General features: G+C 47.8%; 1 protein-coding gene across 2 annotated transcripts in view; it reads right to left on the reverse strand.

Moving 5' to 3' along the window:
* The window catches only part of OGFOD3 (2-oxoglutarate and iron dependent oxygenase domain containing 3), a 1262510-nt gene that overhangs the window by 828037 nt on the left and 412330 nt on the right, over window positions 1-22143 (reverse strand). The gene's annotated exons all lie outside the window — the stretch shown is intronic.

Here is a 22143-nt window from a genome sequence, read left to right on the forward strand (position 1 = left end):
GGACCTTTTAGATAAGACAAACTGATGCACTTTGTATAATCTGCAGGCGGTGAAACAGGTAAAATGGCAAACCCAGATATAGAATGTTTGCACTGTCTAACTTTTAGGAGACCAAAGAGTGAACAATGGTCTTGGTGGCTGCTATCTGTACCAAATGCAACATCGGATGTTGATATTACAGTTATGTTCTTCCTCGCATAATATATTGTAAAGCGCTCTGATATCCTTCGGGATCTTGTTCGCGCTATATAAAACTTTATAAATCAATAAATAAAATCCTCCTGAGGTATTTCAAAGTTCCATTCCAGCTAGCAGGTACCACTTTAACTTACGGTTCAAAAGACAGGGCAATATCACATTTGAAGCCCAAGTTACTCAATCAATCAATCATGCGTTTGTTAAGCGCTACTACTCACCCCTGAGGGTCTCAAGGCGCCTGGGGGAGGGGAGTTTCGCAGGTTCCAGTCCATCAAGGAGGGGGTTGAAGAGCAAGGTTATGAGGTTTCTTGAGAAGATGGAGAGAGATGTAGTCTGTCTGAGGTGGAGAGGGAAGGCGTTCCAGGCTCTGGCTGCCAGGAAGGAGAAGGAGCGGCCGCCTGATCTGGTCTTTCTGGTGTGGGGGACCACGGCGTAGGAGAGCTGGGCTGATCGTAGGGTCCTTTGGGGGTGCGTGGAATTTGAGTTGGCTGTTCAGGTATGCAGGTCCGGTGTTGTGGAGCGCCTTGTGAGCGTGAGTGAGCATCTTGACAGTGACTCTAGCTTCGATGGGGAGCCAGTGGAGGGCCTTGTCTTGAATCCCTGCGTCGTGGAGTCTGTTTATTAGGGTGCGGTGAGAGACTGTGTTGAATGCCGCGGAGAGGTCGAGGAGGAGGAGGGCTGCTGTTTCTCCTTTGTCCAGTACGGTGTGGATGTCGTCTGTTGCGGCGTGGAGGGCGGTTTCTGTGCTGTGGTTTTTTCTGAAGCCGGATTGGGAGGGGTCGAGGATGTTGTGCTCTTCGATGAATGTGGCGAGTTGGCTGTTGATGGCTTTCTCAAAGACTTTCGTTGGGAAGGGGAGCAGGGAAATGGGTCTGTAGTTTTTGAGGTCGGTGGGGTCCACCGAGGGTTTCTTGAAGAGGGGGTTGATCTTTGCGTGTTTCCAGTCATTAGGTAACGATGCGGTTACCAGGGAGCAGTTGATGGTGTGGCGGAGCATAGGTGCGATGGTGTCGGCGGTACTGTTGAATATGTGGTGGGGGCAGGGGTCCGTGGGGGCCCCTGAGTGGATTCAGTTCATCATCTTCAGTGTGTCTTCGGTGGTGAGGGCTGTCCAGTTGTAGATCGTTGGCTTCATGGTGTCGGGGGTGGTTGGTGAGTGTTCCGTGTGTTGGTTGTCTTCATCGAAGTTGTCGTAGATGCTCTTGATTTTGTGGTGGAAAAAGGTGCTGAGTTTGTCGCAGAGGTCTTGTGAGGGTGGGATGTCGGTGGACTCGCTGGTAGGTTGGGCGAACTCCTTGATCATGTTGAAGAGTTCTTTGCTGTTGTGTGCGTGGGTGGAGATTCTGTCTTTGATCGCTTTTTTCTCTTTTTTCTGATGAGTTGGTGGTGGACTTTGGTGGCGGCTCTGAAGTTGTTGTGGGCTTCTGTGGATTTGGTGCTTCTCCAGTACTTTTCGAGGCGGTAGCAAGTGCGTCAGGACTCTCAAAGTTCAGTGGTAAACCATCTAGCTTTCTTGGCGTGGGTGTTGTTGTTTTCCTTGAGTGGGGCTAAGGTGTTGGCGCTGTTGGTGTTCCATCTGTCCAGGGTTCGAGCTGCAGCTTTGGGGTCGTCGTTTTCCATGACGGTAGGGGTGGAGTTGCTGAGTGATGAGGTTAGCTGGTCGTCGGGTATTCTGGTCCAATTTCTTTGTGGGAGCAGGTGCTGGTGTTTGTGGATGGTGGGTGTTCTGAAGGTGAAGTGGACGCATCGATGGAACACGAGGCACACCAAGCTCTGAAGGTCACCGGTTAAGCGAGTCTGATACTGAGTTGTGCCAAAAAGAGGATTTCTGTTTTATCGGAAATCAGTTTAAGGCAGCTATCATTCAGCCACTTGCCAACAGACTTCAGACACTGTTTAAAAGAGTTGAAGGCCTTCACCTGAATGTCCCGAACGGACAGGAGGAGCTGGGTATTATAAGCATAAGAAATCGCCTTTAGGCCCCAAGATTCCACAAGATTTTCCAATAGTTCCAGGTAGACATTAAAAAGGCAGACCTCTGAGGTACCTCACAATTGAGAGGCTGCGCAGCAGAAGTAAAAGGGGAAAGAAATATCACTTGAGACTTGCCTTCAAGATAAGATTTAATCCAGACCCAAGCTTGTTTTTGAACTTCAATATTCTTCAGCCTGTTCAAAAAGAAAGGATGAGAAACCGCATTAAATGCTTAAGATACATCCAATAGTACTGCAACAGCAGGTAAGTGTGCTAAGCACCTCAAGTGGGCTCCTCATGCCGATTTTTCCTGCTGGGTGTAGGAAAGAGCATAAAGGTCCCCGATGTGAAGGAAGTAAAGTCTCTGCGTGTCAGGTATATCCTTTTCGTGTTTTTCAGAAAGAAGCCTCTGCGTTTGGGGTTTATTACAGGAAAACACAAACAATGCTGAGGAGGCTGCCATGACCTTCTGTCCCAACTGGCATTTGCCTGGCATTGTATTGGTTGCTGTCAAATACAATCACTCTGGCTAGGCCGGTGGAATCACTTTCGCAGAAATTCCCCACTGACATAGCAGCAGGTACAGTTTGGTGGGCAGTATATGCTGCTGCCAGCCTTAAAATTGCATTTCTATGTCCGCTCTTTTGTGAACCCAAGCGCTTCACCTTTTCAGGGTCTGGTTTTTTACCTCCAGTGAAGACTCAGCTCTATAAACCTGACTCAGCCTCCAAAGGAACACTCATTTCACACATGTGCTGGCCACAACAATTAAAGGCCCTGCAAATCACGTCAGCCTTACAGCATGCTAAATAAAAGCCCTAATTAACAACATCATTATGATCAGACACCAATCAGGCCTAATGGACTCTAAAGGAGCATTTGAATTTTACTAAAAGGGCACCCTTCCATTATGGAAGTGGCATGTGGTCTCACAGCCTATGCCAACCTATTGTTTTATTTAAAACCATGTGGTGGGGAATGCATTTCCGTGACATCACGTTATCACAGGGATGCTGTAGGCCCTGTGCTAGAAAACCTCTGTTTAAACAGATGTCATTATTTTACAAGAGCTTCCAGTTAGCAGCGCCGACTGATAAGGAAACAAAGATGTATGCACATGCTTGATGTTAATTATGATGGACTACTAACGAGAAGTAACATGCACAAACAACCTGCTTCGAGTCCTGTTGTTTCTTCAGGATGGGGGGGAGGGGGGCAATTATGGACCTAACAAGGATACTCATGACAGAGGAGTAGTGTTAAAGGAAGGTAAAAGTCTTCTCTACCATGGGGCCATCAACAATATTCATAAACACTGAGTATATATAAAGCTCTTCCGTTTCTTATGGAGGCAGAAGACCTATAAAGAGTGCAAGCAAGTGGAAACACACCAATGTGAATTGAACACATGAGAGATTTACAAATGATTCTCCTGTCTACGAGAAGCTAGTGGAGGGACTTCAGAGCCGTAGGGACAGAGGAGAAGCGTGGAAGTCCCAAAGCCAATCTGGCCACCAAATTTTGGACCCTCTGTAACTTTTTTTAAATCGGGTGATTTCCAAGTAAAGAGGACTGCAGTAGACAGGGGACTTAATATGATAGCCTGGATCACCACACAATGGACTTTCTGGGGCAAAAAAGCAGGATTTCCGGAGTATCTCCAGGAGGAAAAAGCAGGTTGAGGCAACATGTTTACTCTGCTTTTCCAACAAAAGCTCCGGCTCAAGGTATACACCTAGATTCTTTACAGCCAGAAGCAGCAATGGGGTGAATAGAGACCTGACGTCCTCTGGAAACGGGTGAGAGGGTCTTATCCTGAGCACCTCCGTTTTGTCAGAGTTGCAATGTAACCACTCTGAAACCACAGTCGTGCACTGGTGAACGGAGACAAAAGAGGCAGGGCTCAACCTATCAATGACAATGATGAGTTGTGTGTCATCCGCATACTTCATACATTGAAGTCCAAGAGATTGTATTGGCTGAAATAAGTGGCAGATATTGATGTTAAAGAGTATCAGGCTTAAAGCATGACCACCTTCAGCTCACTGAGCTGCAGAGGGCTTATCATGGAGATAGCAATAAGATGGGGCGTGGCTTGAGCGCCGATGTGAGCAGTAGCGGACCTCGGAGCTCCTCCGTGGCCACCCTCTTAAATCATTAATGCTGTGCCTCAAACCGGGACCCCATTAAGGCAACTGAAACTGATAACAGACCACGGGTGCCTACCTGGAGACTAGGTGGGACGCTGACAAGCACAGAAAGGGACGCAAAATAAGGTTTTTCCCTCCTGCTGGCGTCTGCCTGGCTGCTGTACGAAATGGCGGATGCGCAGCAGAGCTGACACCAGGTGAAGAGGTCAGCAATTACTGAGAGTGAGTGCCCCGGAACTGCTGCTGTTTGAGTGTGCTAGCGGCTGGGAGGTGATAGCGCTCTTCCTGGGAGTTGATTGCGGTTGAGAGCAGTTGGAGAGAGCATACGATGCTTGGTCAGTCGGCCTAACCTTAAGATGGCGGCAGGCGGGATACTGTACACAATATGAAAAGGTCCTCTATACTTGAGTCTAGCGGTATGCAGGCCCAGTGGAGCTGGCTGGAGATGACAAAGGTACTGTGAGGCTACGCGACTGGTGCCCGGAATAATACCGTGCAGGAGCTGAGGTGGACCTGGCGAGAGGCGCTGTGGCTGAATGGGTGCCCTGCAGGGAGGAAAGCACGCAAAGTGTGTGAAAGACCTGGAGCCTGGTGACCGGCTCTGAAAGACCTAGCGCTGCCTGTGGCTGTACTGGGAGCTCTGAGGAGCGGACTTTTGGGGCCTGATACGACCCATGAGTACTTAGGGACACGGCACAGGGGGACTGCAGGAGGATAATGGTCATATCACGCCTGGGCTCCTCTGGCCAGCTTGCTGCCTGGGAGATACGGAGGCCTGCAATTCTGACGGCGGGGAGGCCTAGCGTTACTAAGAGTGAAGACCCGGGATGGACCGTAGCTGAGGTGGAGGGATCTACAACTCCAGGTACATAGGAGTGCCCTGCTGAAATGACCGAGCACACTCTGCACCACTGAGGAGAACACAGAGTCCTGCCCAAACATGGAGAGGTTGAGCTAGGCCATTGATTGTGCTGTTTCTGTATATCGAGGTGATCGCACTGGCAGGGCCTACTCCCCGTTAATTGAGACTTTGAGGGACCTGGCGGGACCACACTTGGAACTATCGCGAGAAGAGGTCAGTGGCTCAACGGACTACTGGAGAGACCTGGGTGGCCCTGTCTTGGTGGTGGGAGTGCAGATACTGCACCGCGCTATTTGGAGAAGGAGAGGCTCGTCAACCCCCTTTCTGCTGCTGGCTTCTGAGGAACACAGACTCCGAGATGGGCAGGGTGTCCAGAAAAAAGGATTTCGAGGTCCTGCAGATGGAGGAGACAGAGCAACATACAGACGAAAAAGATACTGCCACTGGGGGGCGAGGACTTGGACAACCCGGAGACCCGTCACTAGGTGATATTATGCAGGCCATTGTCGCTTTGCGGGAGGCGCTGGAGGCAAGGATGGCTGCCATTGGGTCGGATCTCACTTTATTGAAGGACGATCATCGAAAGTGCAAAGAGAGAGTGGAGACCATCGAAAATACCATGAAAGCGGTACCAGACGTGGTAGCCAACCTTGAAGCCTCACTGAAGGAAGTGGTGACTAGGGTCAAAGTACTGGAAATGAGAGCCGAGGACAGTGAAGGGCGTTCGCGATGCAACAACCTTCAAATCGTGGGAGTCCCGGAGCATGAGAAGGGAGCTGACGCAGTTCAATTTTTGGAAACCTGGCTGAAAAAGGAGGTGGAACCGGAGGGTTTATCATCCTTTTATGGGTTGGAACGTGCACACAGGGTTCCGGTGCGTGCGCCGAGACCGGGAGCTCCACCCCGCCCATTGGTGGTGCGGTTACTGCACTACAAGGATCGAGTCTTTATACTACAGAGAGCCCGAGACCGCCAGAACCTACAGATTGGGAATAGTAAGCTGATGATCTTCCCGGATTACACTCGGGAAGTGCAGCGACAGAGGGCTTCTTTCATAGCAGTCAAGCAACAGTTGCGCCAGCTACATCTTTCTTATGCCATGCTGTTCCCAGCTCGCCACAGAGTCACTGCGGGCTGGGATGTGCACTTCTTTCTCACTCCACAGGCTGCATGGGACTGGTTGGAGGTCCGGGGCGGCGATGGAGTGCGCTCGCCACGACCCGCTTCTCCTCGGGCTCGGTCGCAGGGTTCGCCAGCGCTACAGAGACCATGTCCCCCGCAGAAGAGCACTAACAAAATACAGGTGATGCCAAAGGTAATTCAAATTGAAACATAATTATTTGGGACACAGATACAGTCAATTGTCTGTCTCCAACATATATATTTTATACAGATTCAATCCAATCTTACATTTTCATGTTCATCTTATGGAAAGCATAGAAATAAAGAAGAGATTAGAATAAGGAAAGAAAAGAAAAACCAAACACATAAATGGTATATCGTCTTTATGTATTAATCCATAAAGAACCGTTTTCAAATCTTCAATATTTAGATCATACAAATCAGAAATAAACACACAATATATTCATTAATTTTCAACAGGACATATATATATATACAAACTAATAATCAATCAAGTTCCACAATCCTCAACCCTTGTTCCATGGGTTATGTCTGCAGCCCAAAAGTTAATAGCGGAAGGAAATTTTGGTAATTTCTTTTGGCAACCTTAATTCCTTTTTCGAACACCATAAAGTTATGTATAGGATTCAGTAAAGTACCACTAAACGTTTTTTGTGTGGCTCCCAAAGTCACTCTGAACTACTGAGGAATATATCCGTTACTGTTTTTCAATCAAACAAAAGGTGTCGAAATCAATAACAAACTGTCGACGCGTTTCGGCCTGTCAAGCAGTTTCAGGCCTCATCAGGACAAAGGGCAAACAAAAACACGAAATATTTACCGCATATCTCAATGTTGGAAGACCCAAACTAGTATCATGATCGTATGTACAGCTATGTGGTACACCAAAGGTAATTAACGGCCATTTTCCAATTAGGCGGTATAACCTTATATCTAAATATGAGCGCGATCTCTCCAAGTCACATCAGCCACCAAAGGATCACTTCTCGGCCGAAGCGCCAACCATTCACGCCAAATCCCACTCGGTAACCCTGAGTTGCTTCGGGACGCTGTTTCCGGTAATACTCAGTTCGTATACGATCATGATACTAGTTTGGGTCTTCCAACATTGAGATATGCGGTAAATATTTCGTGTTTTTGTTTGCCCTTTGTCCTGATGAGGCCTGAAACTGCTTGACAGGCCGAAACGCGTCGACAGTTTGTTATTGATTTCGACACCTTTTGTTTGATTGAAAAACAGTAACGGATATATTCCTCAGTAGTTCAGAGTGACTTTGGGAGCCACACAAAAAACGTTTAGTGGTACTTTACTGAATCCTATACATAACTTTATGGTGTTCGAAAAAGGAATTAAGGTTGCCAAAAGAAATTACCAAAATTTCCTTCCGCTATTAACTTTTGGGCTGCAGACATAACCCATGGAACAAGGGTTGAGGATTGTGGAACTTGATTGATTATTAGTTTGTATATATATATATGTCCTGTTGAAAATTAATGAATATATTGTGTGTTTATTTCTGATTTGTATGATCTAAATATTGAAGATTTGAAAACGGTTCTTTATGGATTAATACATAAAGACGATATACCATTTATGTGTTTGGTTTTTCTTTTCTTTCCTTATTCTAATCTCTTCTTTATTTCTAAGCTTTCCATAAGATGAACATGAAAATGTAAGATTGGATTGAATCTGTATAAAATATATATGTTGGAGACAGACAATTGACTGTATCTGTGTCCCAAATAATTATGTTTCAATTTGAATTACCTTTGGCATCACCTGTATTTTGTTAGTTTTGAATCACCCAGATGCCCTATGGTTGATTGGGTTTCCCCTGTTATTACTCCCCGCAGAACAGCAGCAGGAACGTGACAGGGCGGTATGAGCAGTGGCACACATCAGCCAAGGCGAAGTCAGTCCGGCTAGCATTGGCACGGATAATGAGAGGGCAGGGGCGGAGAGCTCGGGATCGAGCAGTGATCTGGGACTTTCTGATACCGAGCTGCCGGATGTTACTCCGCAGACAGCAGATGGGATGTTTGGGTGAGCGGACGGCAGGGGGGATGAAGTCACAAGATGATAAGCTGTTACAAGTGACATTGAAACATAAGGGCCTGATCGCTTGTCTACAGAGGGAATCCACAACAGATGTGGGGCCCGGATGGGTGCTTTGGTTATAAGGGGGGGGCCTGGGGATGGCTCAGAGGCCATCGGATGCGGGTTACACGCCCCCTTCTTTCTTTGGTTCTTTGTATGATTCTACTGGTTTGGATGGGGACCTGTTCTTGTGTGCCTGTCCTGGGGATTGGGAGTTGGGCACAGTTTGCGGTTAGGGATGGGGGGAGCGTCAGACATGTCGCTATGGGGGTCACTTGGGATCAGGAACTTGACTTAGAGCCATGGGTACCTCCGTAGGAATCAAAATTATGTCCTGAAATGTGCGGGGGATGCACTCCATGGGACGGCGGCACAAAATTCATGCCTACCTGGTGCGGAGAGGGGTGCAAATTGCACTCCTCTAGGAAACCCACTTGACGAAGTCAGAAGGAGCGGCGCTACAACATCGCTGGAGAGGGCAGGTGTTTCACCAGCCACGGCCGGCAGTGGGAGTACCTGCAGGTCAGTGACGTGGGGAGGGGGTGGGGCAGGGTGGGGGGTAGTAAAGTATGGATTACGGAGTTTTACGGATAAGTAAACATTTAAATAAATAAAACGAATTTCGTTGCGCGCACTGCATTGCATTTGGGGATGCCGATTCACGGTAGTCACGGGGCAGCTTGATGGCCGGCATGTCATGTTGGGAAGCATATATGCTCCTAATATTGTCCAACTAGCTTAATTGGCACAGTTATCGCAGAAATTTGCGACGGTGTTTTCGGGCCCTATATTACTGGGGGGAGACTTCAATTGCATCACCGATATAGCCTTAGACCGCTCCCACCCTCCGCTCCCTGACACACCTGCCCATAGAATTACTGAAGCCCGACGGGACTGGAAAAGGCATTGGGGACTGACTGACACTTGGCGGGCCCATCACCCGGGGGAACGAGACTACTCTTTTTTTTCAACTATGCATGAGTTGCACGTCCACCTGGATGCTATCCTCTGTTCGTCGGATGTGCATATGATGATTGGGTTGAGCGAGTACTTGGCAAGGACGACATCTGATCACAACCCGTTACTAGTGTCCTTGAATTGGGTTCGGGTACGGTCCACCATCCCTAGCTGGCGTCTCTGCCCGGAGGCACTGGAAGACCAGGTCTTTAGAGCAACCATAGGTACTGCTATTGAGGAATATTTTCAACACAATGCTAACACGTCCACTAGTCTGCACAACGAGTGGGATGCATTTAAAGCTGTGATCTGGGGGCTTTGTATTGGGGAAGCGGTGGGAGTACGAAAAACCCTGCTGAGCGATGTACAGAGAACGGAGCAGCGGTTAAGAGAGGTAGAAAAGGAACGACCTGGGCGAGAGGACAAGCAGGAGGAACTTTTGACAGCTAGGGAAGAGGTAGCGATGCAAGTGGAGCGACTCAGATGTCATGATCATAGGGCATATGTGGCACGGGCACACGCTGAGAGGGACAAATCCGGGGCATTATTGGCTTGGCTGGCCAATCCAGCATGCAGAGGGACACCGATCTTAGAACTGCGAGGCGAGGAAGGCGTAAGCTATTATGACCAACAGACCATCAACGCACAGTTTTTGGAATACTATAGTACTCTATAGCAAAGCCGGCTAGATCCAGGAGTTCTTGGGGAGAGGGGGGTTCCTAGACATAGAATTGCCGCAGATTGAGGAGGAGGATGCGGAGAGCCTAGGCCAACCAGTGGAGTTGGGAGAGATCAGCGGTGCCATTAAACGCATGGCCAAGAAAAAAACACCGGGCACTGATGGGCTGCCACCAGAGTTTTATACCACGTATGTGGATCTGTTGGCCCCCCAGCTGTTAGTACTCTGCAATCAGTCGAAGCAAGATGGTTATCTGCCTAGCTCAACAAGGGAGGCAGCAATTGTGCCCCTCCTCAAGCCGGACAAGCTGGCATGGGATCACACAGCCTATCGCCCGCTCGCGATGCTTAATCTAGATTAAAAGATCTTGAGTAGTGTTCTTGCTCATCGACTGATGGCACACATGACAGAGCTTGTGCACAAGGATCAGGCAGGGTTTATTCCTTCACGGAATACGGCCATGAACATAAGCAGGCTGTGCCAACAGGTACATGACTCGACGGATGTGGGGGGAGAGGCGTGTGTGCTATCGATTGACATTGAAAAGGCCTTCGATAGTCTTGAGTTTGGCCTGGGTGAGGGGTTCATGGCAAAGATTTTATATAACCACTTGACAGCTAGGGTCCGAACGGGGGGCGTGATTTCTGAAGCCTGCGGGGTGGGAAGGGGGACGAGGCAGGGATGTCCGCTGTCTCCCCTCCTGTTCGCCCTGGCTGTCAAGCCGTTGGCTGTTCATGCCCGGTCGGGACGGTACTATGGGGGTATGGACGGGATGGGTCAGACCCATTACATTGCTTTGTATGCAGATGATCTTTTAATGTTCCTAGCCAATGCCGCTGGGGAGTTACAGGGTGCCCGGGAATTGTTGGATAGATTAGGGCGGATGGCAGGGCTCAAAGTTAACTGGACCAAGATGTGCCTTTTTCCGGTGCATGGAGGCAGAACTGACCCGCCAGATGGGTTGGACGTGAGATGGGAAAGCAGTTGCCTGCCTTATTTATGAGTCAGAATTTATCATGAGCCCTCTGACTTATTCGAGGGCAATGCGGGGTGCGAATTGAGATCCACCAGGAGTAATTTGGATTTTTGGGGAACCTTGCCTTTGTCAGTAATGGGGAGAGTGGCGTTGTTAAAAATAGTCACCCTGCCCCGTCTACTCTACTATTTTGGAGCTTTACTGCTTTGGACCCCCGAAAATACTTTGCCCAGCTAAATACGATGGTTACTGGCTTTTTGTGGGGTTCAGGGCGGCGCAGAGTGGCGCTGGGCACTATGATGCGCCCTAGATGGGAGGGGGGTTAGCGGCTCCCGATTTTGAGGCATATTATCATGCGGCCCAATTTCAATGGTACACACGGTGGATGGCGGGGAAGCTGAGGGCGGAGGAGAACCAGAGGGGTATGGACACGAACCTTCGCCACCCGTTTGGACTCTCCTTCAGCTACCTCTTCGTGAGAGAGAGGTGCCGAGCACTGGGTGGTGCGCCAATGCTGGAACCGTGCCAACAGGCGGCTTGGGGTGAGGCCATCATATGCACCTGAGATCCCATTGTGGTTCTGTGAGGTGCTACCACATGGAGGGGATTGGCAACGGGTGCGAGACTGGAAAGAACTGGGGATTTCCAGTCTCAGGGACCTCTATTAAGAGGGAATCCTCATACCCTTTCAGGATCTCATGGAAAGACATGACATTCCTGGGCAGGACTTTCTCCTACATGCGGCATTGACAACAGCCATTCGCAAACACTGGAGGAGAGGGCTATAGGCTATAGGCCTTTCTCCCCTGTCAGTATGTGGTCACCTCAGCGGGGAGGGTTAAGGCGGTCACCTGCCTATACTAGAGACTTACACAGGGATCCAGGACTCCTAACGGATCTGGGGACGCCCATAGAGGAGAAGACATGGGAGATGTTGATGGAACGGGCATGGAAATACTCCAGGAACGCGAGATTTCAACTAATACAGTTTTATTTGTTTCACCGAGCGTACCTGACTCCTTTTAAACTTAATGAGTTTTTTGGATCCCGTACAACCTGTCGGGGGTGCAAGCTGGAAAATGCTGCACTTCTCCACATGCTTTGGGAATATCCCCTGTTACACGGGTTTTGGGGGGAGGTCATGGTTAAGCTACAAGAGGTAACGGATAGGGTTTTGCAGCCGACGCCGGGAGTTTGCCTGCTACATTGCTTTCCCCACACTGCCTATAATAAGCTCACCAGTAAATTTATAGACTTAGGGTTTGTCCTAGCTGCACGTGAGATTACTAGCCACTGGAAAGCGGTCACTAGGCCCAATGCAGCAAGAAGGTTGCAGGAATTCATAAAATGGGCGGATTGTGAGGGGATCTTCCGATTACAGATGGTTCGGAGAACCAATAATGACAAATTGCTTGAGGTGGCCAGGGCCTGGATAGCGATGGTGGACCTGCTCAAAAATCCGGATGACGGGGAGGACTGACCTTCTGAAGGGAGAAACCTTTCCTCTTGCTATGGAACATTACCTTTGTAGTGTGGGTGGGAGGGCTGCCGGGTAAGATGTTTGTCCTGGGGGCACCCTACTAGTTGAGACCCTGATTACTGGCACATTGCGTTGAAGTGGATGACAGGCGTACAGGCTGTATGGCATAAGAGTTGAAGGAAAGGAGCGACATGTCTGACGGGTGGGGGGAGTGAGCCTGGAGAGGGAGGAGGGAAGGGGGGAGTTTGTTGTGGGTTAATAACTGCTTATATGATGAGGGGAGTGATTGGACTGTGCGCAAGCCTAGAGCAATATGGACTTAATGCCCAGGACAGAATTGCAAGTCGTAATGGCACAGACAATTATACTGCATAGATAGCATACGCGAAGAAATGAATGCCGAGCGACCATGGGGAGATTGACGGAGTATAGAGCAGTTATAATAGGGCCAACGTTTATCAACCTTTGTGTGATGGAATGTAATGTGAAACTGAAGTAATTGTATCTCATTGACGGAAAACTTGAATACAATTTGTTTAAAAAAAATGGAGATAGCAATAAGATTATAGTGGCAGAACGCCTCTTTTTACCTGTTCTTGCCAAGGAGGATTGCTCATCAACCTTACCCACACTTTGTTTAATTGGTCTGTGAGTCCTCTGTAACTGGGACCTTTGCCCATTGATGTGGGACATGGATGGCATGTTTGTATACATTACAGCCCCTCACACCACAGAGCTTAGCGCCTGGATGGGTTATCTCTTGCAGGATGGGAGGGCAGTGAAGGCGGTGTCCTGCCTTGACATAAAGGATTGCATACCCTGTGTAGTTAGCCTGGGGCCAGGACAGGGGAGGTGGGAAACCTGTGCACTTCAATGGGAAACCTCTAGAAGCTTCTCACACTTCAAAGGAGGCACAGGTATAAATATTGGACCTCATTCACAAACTCTTCAGTACACTTCTGGAACTGCAATATACTTTAGCAGATGTGCTACTGAAAGGACTGCCACTCTGCTGGACTGCTGACTGTTGCACTGACTGCTTGCCTGGATGAGAAGGACTGCAGTCCTTCAACCTCTACCCAGGACCACCACAGTGACTCCAATGGCTAGCCTCTTGTAACCAGTACCTGGACTCTGCAACTGTGAGTCCTACTCTGCCAACTGGTGCTGCCCCAGTCCTGGACCCTTGGAAGTGGACCTGGTACTCTGCCAGCTGAACTGTGGTTCCCGCAAAATCAATGATTGTCCTCTGCTGCATGGCGCAAACCCCAGCAGAACCGACGCATTACCTCTGCTGTATGGGCTTTTCTGATTCAAGGACTTTGCATTGCAGCCCCGTCCAAACTGCTGCTGTGCGCCACATCCCTGACACAGGCCCTCCCTTTTGCAAACTATTCATCAACAGGATCTTCATGGACGGCACAGGACGTCACATCGCAGCCTCACAGCTCCTCGGCTGCACAACAGATTTTTAACAAGGAACCCCAAAATTCTTCGCAACCAAGAATTAAGGAACTCTTGTTCAGTGGGCGTAACTGGGTCCCTGTAGCCTGTCCCCACTCCGTCGCAGTTGGCCTGAACTTGTGACTTTGTCCCGGTCTAGCGTGACCACATATCCACAGTTGGTGCTTTGTGCTGTTTGGCGACAGTTTCACTTAAATCTTTAAAATTGCGTATTTCGGGTTCTACTAGTGAAATCCTTTTGTGGTATGTATTCACTGTGTTACCATTTGAAGTGTTGCCCAAATACTTTACACATTGCCTCTGAGTAAGCCTGACTGTTCTGTGCCAAGCTATCTGAGGGTTGAGCACAGGTTAATTTAGGGTTTGCTTGTAACTTCACTCTGACAAGAATTGTAGCTACTGCTTAAGTAGGGATTCACTCCCTCTCAACCAGTAACCCAATTTATTACCAGTGGTATCTAGGATGGATGGTTGGAGGGAGCGCCAGCAGTAATGAGAATTGCAGGGTTCCTACAGGACATTCCAAGAATCCTTTGTTGTGAGTCAGACTTTTGGGTGTGAAGGAGAGGAGAGAGAGAGTGGAGAATTTGAATCTAAGGATTTTCTACAGCCTTGTCCTGGCCCATTGTTCACTGGAAGGCCTACCTCTAGAGTTTAACAGGTAGTTAAGTGTACCAGTCTCTTTTCTTTTGTACGCTTCTTTTGGGCCTCCCCTGACAGGATACTCCCAGCTCTAGCCCAACTTCCAGCTAGTAATTTACGAAGATCATGACTGGACGAGTCTGAGTGGAAAACTCAAAAGTGTGAGAACTTCCCAAGTCCTGCCTCAGAGTTGTATGTTGGAATAAAAACTACTTTCGGACACTGTGGTAAATAGATGATGGAAAAACTTCCAGCCAGCATGAAAAGATTTCTCTACTAGAATTCAGGGTCTTCGCCTACTGGCTTGGAGATTTAAACTTCTTCCCTTCCCCCGCCCAGCTTTTTCCCTAGGATATGTTAGTAAGGTGGTGACCTCCTCTACCCACCATCACAATTCTCCCACACTTTCTGATAGACAGTGGACAAACTGTCTGCCTGTCACCTACACTATCAGTGATGCTAGTTTCTCTGCATGGATCCATACTTCAACAGTTTACGCCCCTGTAGGGCATTGTTATTGCATCCTAGACCTTTAGCAAAGGGTTTTTGACTAAAGGCACATACTTACTGCTGGCCACAACCAGATTGATTCCCCCAAAGTAAACACAGTGCTCCTGATCCTCCCAGGAAAAAAACGCTGAACATTTTGCACAAAGGATACCACTAGAAGCGGTCCCTCAGGAACAGCCTATGCTTATCTGGAGTAATTGTTAAGCATTACAAGAACACCTAGTATAATTTGTTCTCTGCTGAAATGCTATGTAAAGTATTATATTATGTCCAATGATTTAGTACTGTTTGGGTATTTCATTATTACCGCACATTAGTCACTCTGTCTATCTCTGAGTCTCTAACCCCACACCAAAAGGCTAAGCCTAGGACTGCTTGCCTTTGTTACCTTAGGAGTCAAGTGTGAAAGGAGCATACTTGGTGCTCAGTTTTGGGTTCAATAGTAAGATTAAGCCCCAAGGCATCAGTGGCAAAAGGCTTTGATCGACACAGTCTGAGCCCAGTAGCCCCTGTCTTCCCCAGGACTCCTGAAAAAGTTTCCAAAGAGCTCATTGGAGTTCCCTCCAGTAGAGATAATTTCAAGTGGTCTTTATTACTTCTTCTTCTTAAGTAATAGTAGCTCAAACAAGTTCCTAAGTATCAATTCACCTGTATCAGGAGAAAAGCAGTACTTCATGTTGACTTAATATTGCTTTAAGACAACTAAAATGTCTGAAAGGATGCCAGCGTGACTTAGTCTGTTGCAAAGTATACTATTTAAGGGTATGACCCGTCCGCTGCAATTGACTTCATAATACATCTGAATACTCTCAAGCGCCAGGATGCCCTTGGGGTGACAGTAAAGCGATATACAAATACACAATACATACACAATACAATACTTACTTTTCTGTTATCTACAAAGGATAATTTGAGGAAGTGAAAACACTTCGGGACAGCCGTAATGTCTGCCTCAGTGGCGGTCCATCGCTCTCTGTATAGTGCACAGTAATATTGTGCATAGGCCTCGGCTAAACCCCTGCCTGATGTCATCAAGGGTCCCTCTCTGTCAGAGTTCCCCCATCCATCAAATTGCCTCTTCTCTCCTACTAAGTAGTCATGCCAAAAGGAAGCCAGCCTTGTCACTACCTCATATAGTTTCCTCCGGGAGGCGTGGTAATGTTTCTTTGCTGCGTCATGGCCCAGTTCGTGATAAGCCTTACTCATGTCTCCAGATGAAGTAGTATCACTTTATTACCAGTAGCGATGTAAAATTTTTCACTATCTCGAATCATATTTTCTAGTTGAACTAGCTGTTGTTTTTCTTGCGGTCTATAATATTTTGAGGCTCGTCTTATATGCATCCCCTCGCCCCAATGCATCATAGGTGAGAGCACAGAGTTTTATTTTCTTAGAAGTTGAGTGAGAAACCAATTCGTAGTTCAGTCACAAATTCGCTATCCTGGAGTTCCCAACTATTAAGGCGCCACTCCCTACTCCGGGCACTGCTCTAGCTCCTAGAGTCACCTTAACCGGGGTATGGTCCAAGGCCCCACCCCCTGTAGATATTATGCCACAAGTTTACCAGGACAAATACACAGTCCAACCGAGAGAGGGTCCTAAGGACCTCGAAGGAGTAGTGCTTGTCTGTGGGGTGTTTGGCCACATCCAGAAGGACCAGCACGTTTAAGAACCGTGCAAATCGCGTCTCAGTGTGAGACTGGGCTGTGTTTGGTGAAGATCTGTCAAAGTGCCCTGTTCATCACCTTGATGAAATCTCCCCGCTTTGTGTGAACGTTGGCTTTTGCTTCCAGCAGGAAGGATGGGTCCCAGGGCTTTGAGGAACAAATACAGGGGGGTGGAGGTGGGGGCGATTGGAGACGGGGGTGTGAGTGCACATAAGTTTAATTAGAAAACGGACATTCTCCCTGTAGAGCCTTGGACCCCAACGTATCTCCCCTGTGGATCAAGCCAGATTTTGTCAATTCGAAAGGCGACGAGGTTCTTCCTCATCAGAATTGCAACCCCTGTAATCCTCCAGTGTATCCTGATGGTGCCAGCGTCACATATTTACCCCTATTAAGGCAGGGAACACTTGCCTGCCAGATTTGTTTCCTGCAATAGTAATAAGTCAGGGGCTTGTCTCTTGATGTATTGTGCAATCACCCCAAATGTTAGTTTGCTGATCAGGCTACTAATGTTTCACAAGAGGATGTTTAGTTAGTGTGACTTACCCCCAGGAGTGTTGTGCATAGTAGACATGTAATGTCATATAAAAGGCATTTTTAAAGTGCACCGCTACTCCGAAGTGGGTCCTGGTGCTCTCCAATATCAGTGGGTGAATAGAGATATCGTAGAGAACCCAGATTAATCGTTCAGAAAAAGCCACTGGGGGTGGATGAGAGGCATCTTAATGCCAAAGGGAGTTTATTCCAAAGAGAGGGTCCCAGAAAAGAGAAGGGCCTGCCCCCCCGTTCGGGACTTGCAAATCTGAGGGATTTTGGCCAGAACGAGGTTGCCTGAGTGCAGACATCTGGAGGAAGCATAAAAAAAGAATTCTCGCTCTTAGGTACCCTGTGCCTGACTGATGCAAATCTCTGTGAATCAATAACAAGGTCTTAAAAATAATCCTCTTCCTAATGGGACGCCAAGGTAGCTCTCTGCTATATGTGGAAACCGGAGTTCTCAGAGGCGAGCTGAGTAGCATTTTGGACCACCTACAACGTACTAATCATGTAGGCCCAGGTACAGTGCATTGCCATAGTCAAGTCTAGATGTTATCAGTGCTTTAACTATCAGTTTCGTATTCGAAAGGGACAGGAAATGGAGGAACTTCCAAACACTTGCAGCAGGCCAAAGCAGGTGCCTACTACAGCATTAACCGAGTCGAGTCGAGTATCAGGGACCGACGTCCAGCAATTGCTTTAGACGTCGGTCCCTGATACTCGACTTTTGCTAGAACAGCAGACTGCGGGCGGTCGAGCTGCCTTTGGGACCTTGGTCAATCAGACTACACGTGCCGTTTTTTATTCCTTTTGAGAAAATCACTGTTGGCACTTTGAGTTTACCAATGCCCTCCAAGTTACCGTATTGTCAGACACCTACCCGTTGAATATATTATCAACAAGGTTGGACTGCTACGGATAGGACGCACGACGATCTGTCTTATTTAAGATTTAGATAACCATATTTATGGTATCATGATTTATTTTTGGAGAGTGTGAAGGACCCTTTGGCGAATCACATGAGATATTAAATTTGTGTGTGGGATTCTTAAATTTTATCCTGAAGAAGGTGCTGGCTTTCTACTTTCACGCTCACCGAAACACGTCAATGCAATTCTTGAGCTATTCTGCACTAAGTTTTGGCAATAACCACTCCAATTACGATATTTTATGAATTGTGTAGTGTGATTATGTTCTATACTAGTGTAGTTAGCTCTAAGTTATAGGAACTATTTTCCTTATTATTATTGTTTCCCACTGTATGTTTGCAATATGTGGAGAGGTGTGGCTCACTGGTTAGAGGCGGCAGACCTGTAAGCAGAGAACGGCCCGGGACCAGGGTTCAATTCCCTACGCGGCAGGGTCTTGGACCAGGGTCAACTGACTCGATAATTCTCGCCTCAGTGCCTACTCTAACCAGGGAACACACTCGGTAACTCTGGGCATTAAGCTTGCCTCATCTCTACAACGGCCCCCCACAGACGCCGGGGATGCCTGGTTTCACCCTGGAGATACCCAGAAAGGGACCATCTCACAGGGAAAACCAGGACGGGTTCCCCAGCGGTCTACAGCGCCAGGACACTCGGGTAGAGTAACAGTGCGCTTTACAAGTATCCCACATTCACATTCATATATCATTGTTGATGTCTGTATCAAATAAAATATTGCTTAACAATATATGTTTTTAAATTGAAATAAACTGTATACTTTTTTAATCTTTCCTTCGTTGCTATTATCTTTTCATATTCGCTGCTAGCTCCAGTGTTTGAACTGAATGTTGTGTTGATAAGCATTAATGCTTTTAGGCTGTGTCTATAAGCTTAGAATGCCAGTGTAAGTTTGTCCAAATGAGATTTCTTGCTGTGACTTATAGTCTTTTGGTACCCCACCCCTTTGGTTTGTGGGTCCCTCTCTTTTACTAGAGAAATTTAAGATTTAAATAGAGTATAGCAAGTTCGTTTGATGGGCATGGGCCACCTGGAGAATGGAGTCTCTGCGTAGTTGAGATGCAGGAAGATGATTGGCCTAAGAGGCGTACCGAGCGGTATGATAGGAGCATGGGATCTATGGGACTTCTCTGTGGTAAAGCAAGAAGAGAGCTCTTGTTCCAGGACCCAGTGTTTAAACCACTAAGACGAACTGCTCTGGGTGTGTGATCTCTGGGACTTCCACCAGCTAAAGGTTGTTGCACTGGGATCTGTCCTCTGCATCTTCTGTGCGCCTCTTCAGATATAAAGCAACCTCTTGCATCTTCGTGAAGTCTTCTGTGAGGGTGCGCAGCTTGTGTTCCTCGGAGGAGAGACCCGGCCTCTGCCTCCAACAATCGGTCCGGCACTTAACTGAGGTTGTGGCGCAGGACAGCTACGTCAGTGCCACTTTGCTGATCCTTTCCTCTAGTCTAGAGCCTTACACGATTCTCATATCACCTTAAGTATGATTGCTGAAGGCAACAGCTCATCCTCCAGCAGTCTAGGGGCTCCAAATGTTTCTTGTTTCTTCCAACAGGGGGAAAGCAGTGGTGAAGCAATCTATCATCCTTTCACCGAGGTGAGTGCAGGCAATTGATGGACTGAAGGGGCTTTTAAACTGGGTTCCTCGTCCCAGATGTGAGTGGAAGTGTAGTCCCCACACTTATAGAAGCGAGTCCCCCAAGGGTCTCCTAACTACACTTCTCTTGCTGTCTGCTTCAGGATCTGTAACAGGAGGTTGGGGGTATCTTTACGAATGCCTTGGGGCCTTTTCCTAAGTCACCCTGACCCTCATCACAGGTCCTTATGGCAGTTATGAGGAAGTCGGGCCTGTATCAGCCTACCTCCCCATAGGGATCTCAACCTGAGGCCTTAATACAGATATGGTGCATTTTCCTTGTTTGGCCACAGCGCACCGTTCAAAACGTGCACCAGGTGCAAACAAGGAAAGTGCCCCGTATTCGAATGAATGTGCTGCCCCCAGAGCAGTCGCGAATTCACGCTGCCCTTGGGGCAGCGAAGTCAGGTGAAATATGGAGCAGCTACTTTAAAGCTGCTCCATGTTCCACTGTGCAGGGAGAAATTCACCTGCACTTTTAAGTGGGATTAAAGATCCCCTTGAAGGCAGGTGCAGTAATTGACTGCACCCACCTGCAGGGGGTTGTCTGTGGGAGTCCATGGGACTTCTCCCGCCCACCCCTCCTGAGAGGCTGCCTTTAAGAGGTACACTGGAAGTGTGCCACCTTTTTCTGGTGCACTGTCTGCCCCCACATTGGTAATACAGCGTCGGCAGAGAAAAAGTGATTCCCTCATTTGTATGGGGCTTATGATAGCGCTGGTGCAACATGTGCACCAACCCAATCTGTATTACAGATGGAGATACACAAACGTCTGTGGATTCTTCTGTAATACCACTGTGCCCCAGGGAGGCTGAAAGCAGCACACACCTCTTTTGCTCTAATGTATAATATGGGCCCTGATGTCCTTTTGCTCTGACTGCGCATCCATCCCCAGCCACTGGTCCCACCATGTGGTCCGCTTCACCCCCGCAGGCAATGGGAAGTGCACAATTACTGTTAAAATCAGGGATCTATGTATTGCACTGCAGTGGCTGGCCCAGCCACCACAATGGCTCCTCTGCTTGCAGTCTTTACAGCAGCTCGCGAACAGAGGTACTTGTCTTCTGGGCTTACATGGCATTGACACTTCATAATAACTTACTTTCCCTGTCGGTCACTCTCCACCCCGGGTATCCACGGGAGTGCTACACAGGGCTGGGGTTGCAACTGTGCACCGATTAAGGGCGTGCTCTCTTTGTAATTACATGCCACTGAATTATTTGACTCCAGCTCTCTTGACTGAGGGTGAATGTATGATTTATTCAGCATTCCGTCCATCATTTGTTTGCGTAGCACTGAATCATTTGAGGCCACCAATAGTCCATATTTGCTTCTGCTGAGGTTCTTGTAATTAGCCTATGCATCAAGTAAAAGATAACACATTGTGTTTTTTCCCATTATATTTATTTATTAGTCTGCAAAAAAATACTTAACTTTCTAAACAGCCATTGACCAGCTGATTAGATGTCTACTACACCCTGGGGTCCATGGACCTTAGGTTTAGAACTACTGGCCAGTGCTTTTGGAAAACTGGTAGGACTGAACAGAGTCAGCCATGTGAAGTGTATGTGTTTTGACAGGTAATAAGACTTGACAAAGTCAGTCACTTGTTGTCACTTAATGGATTGTGCTTCAAAAAAGCCAGTAGGAATGGGCAGAGTCAGCTACATAGCCCTTGAAAGACCACTAGCACTGGCCCAGTAGAAACATCCTTGGCCTTTAAACACCTGAGGTGGACTTAGGGAGAGCCAGTCCGATGCCTTGCAAAGGCTGTTGAGTCTCAGGGTAAAATCAGTCAGGCGCTCGCCGGTAAATAAATATATTCAGTAATCTCACTCCTCCTTGTCCCCAACACTGAGTTGTTTCCAATATCTGTGTAGTGTCCCGTCTTCAATACTTAGGATCACTGGAAGAAGCTGACCTACATTGTCAACAAAAGAAGTTCTGAAAAACTTCACAGTGGGGCTGAAGCTACGGCACTCTGCCAGCGGCCATGCTGGCCTATTAAGAGTCCAATGTGATAAAAAACAAATGGGGCTAATATGCAAATCCTGTTACAAATAGTGAGAAGAGCTTGAAAGCACACCTTGGGCAGTTACAAAAGAAACAATCTGTAATGACAAAATATGTGACTATTGTGACATTGTAATTGTTAGACATGGCCTTTTTGACAGGTTTATCCCTAAACGTTTTGCCTTCTGCCTCCTATTTTTCTGACA

The sequence above is a fragment of the Lissotriton helveticus genome, chromosome 7 (assembly GCF_964261635.1).
Source record: "Lissotriton helveticus chromosome 7, aLisHel1.1, whole genome shotgun sequence".
NCBI classification, from domain to species: Eukaryota; Metazoa; Chordata; class Amphibia; order Caudata; family Salamandridae; genus Lissotriton; species Lissotriton helveticus.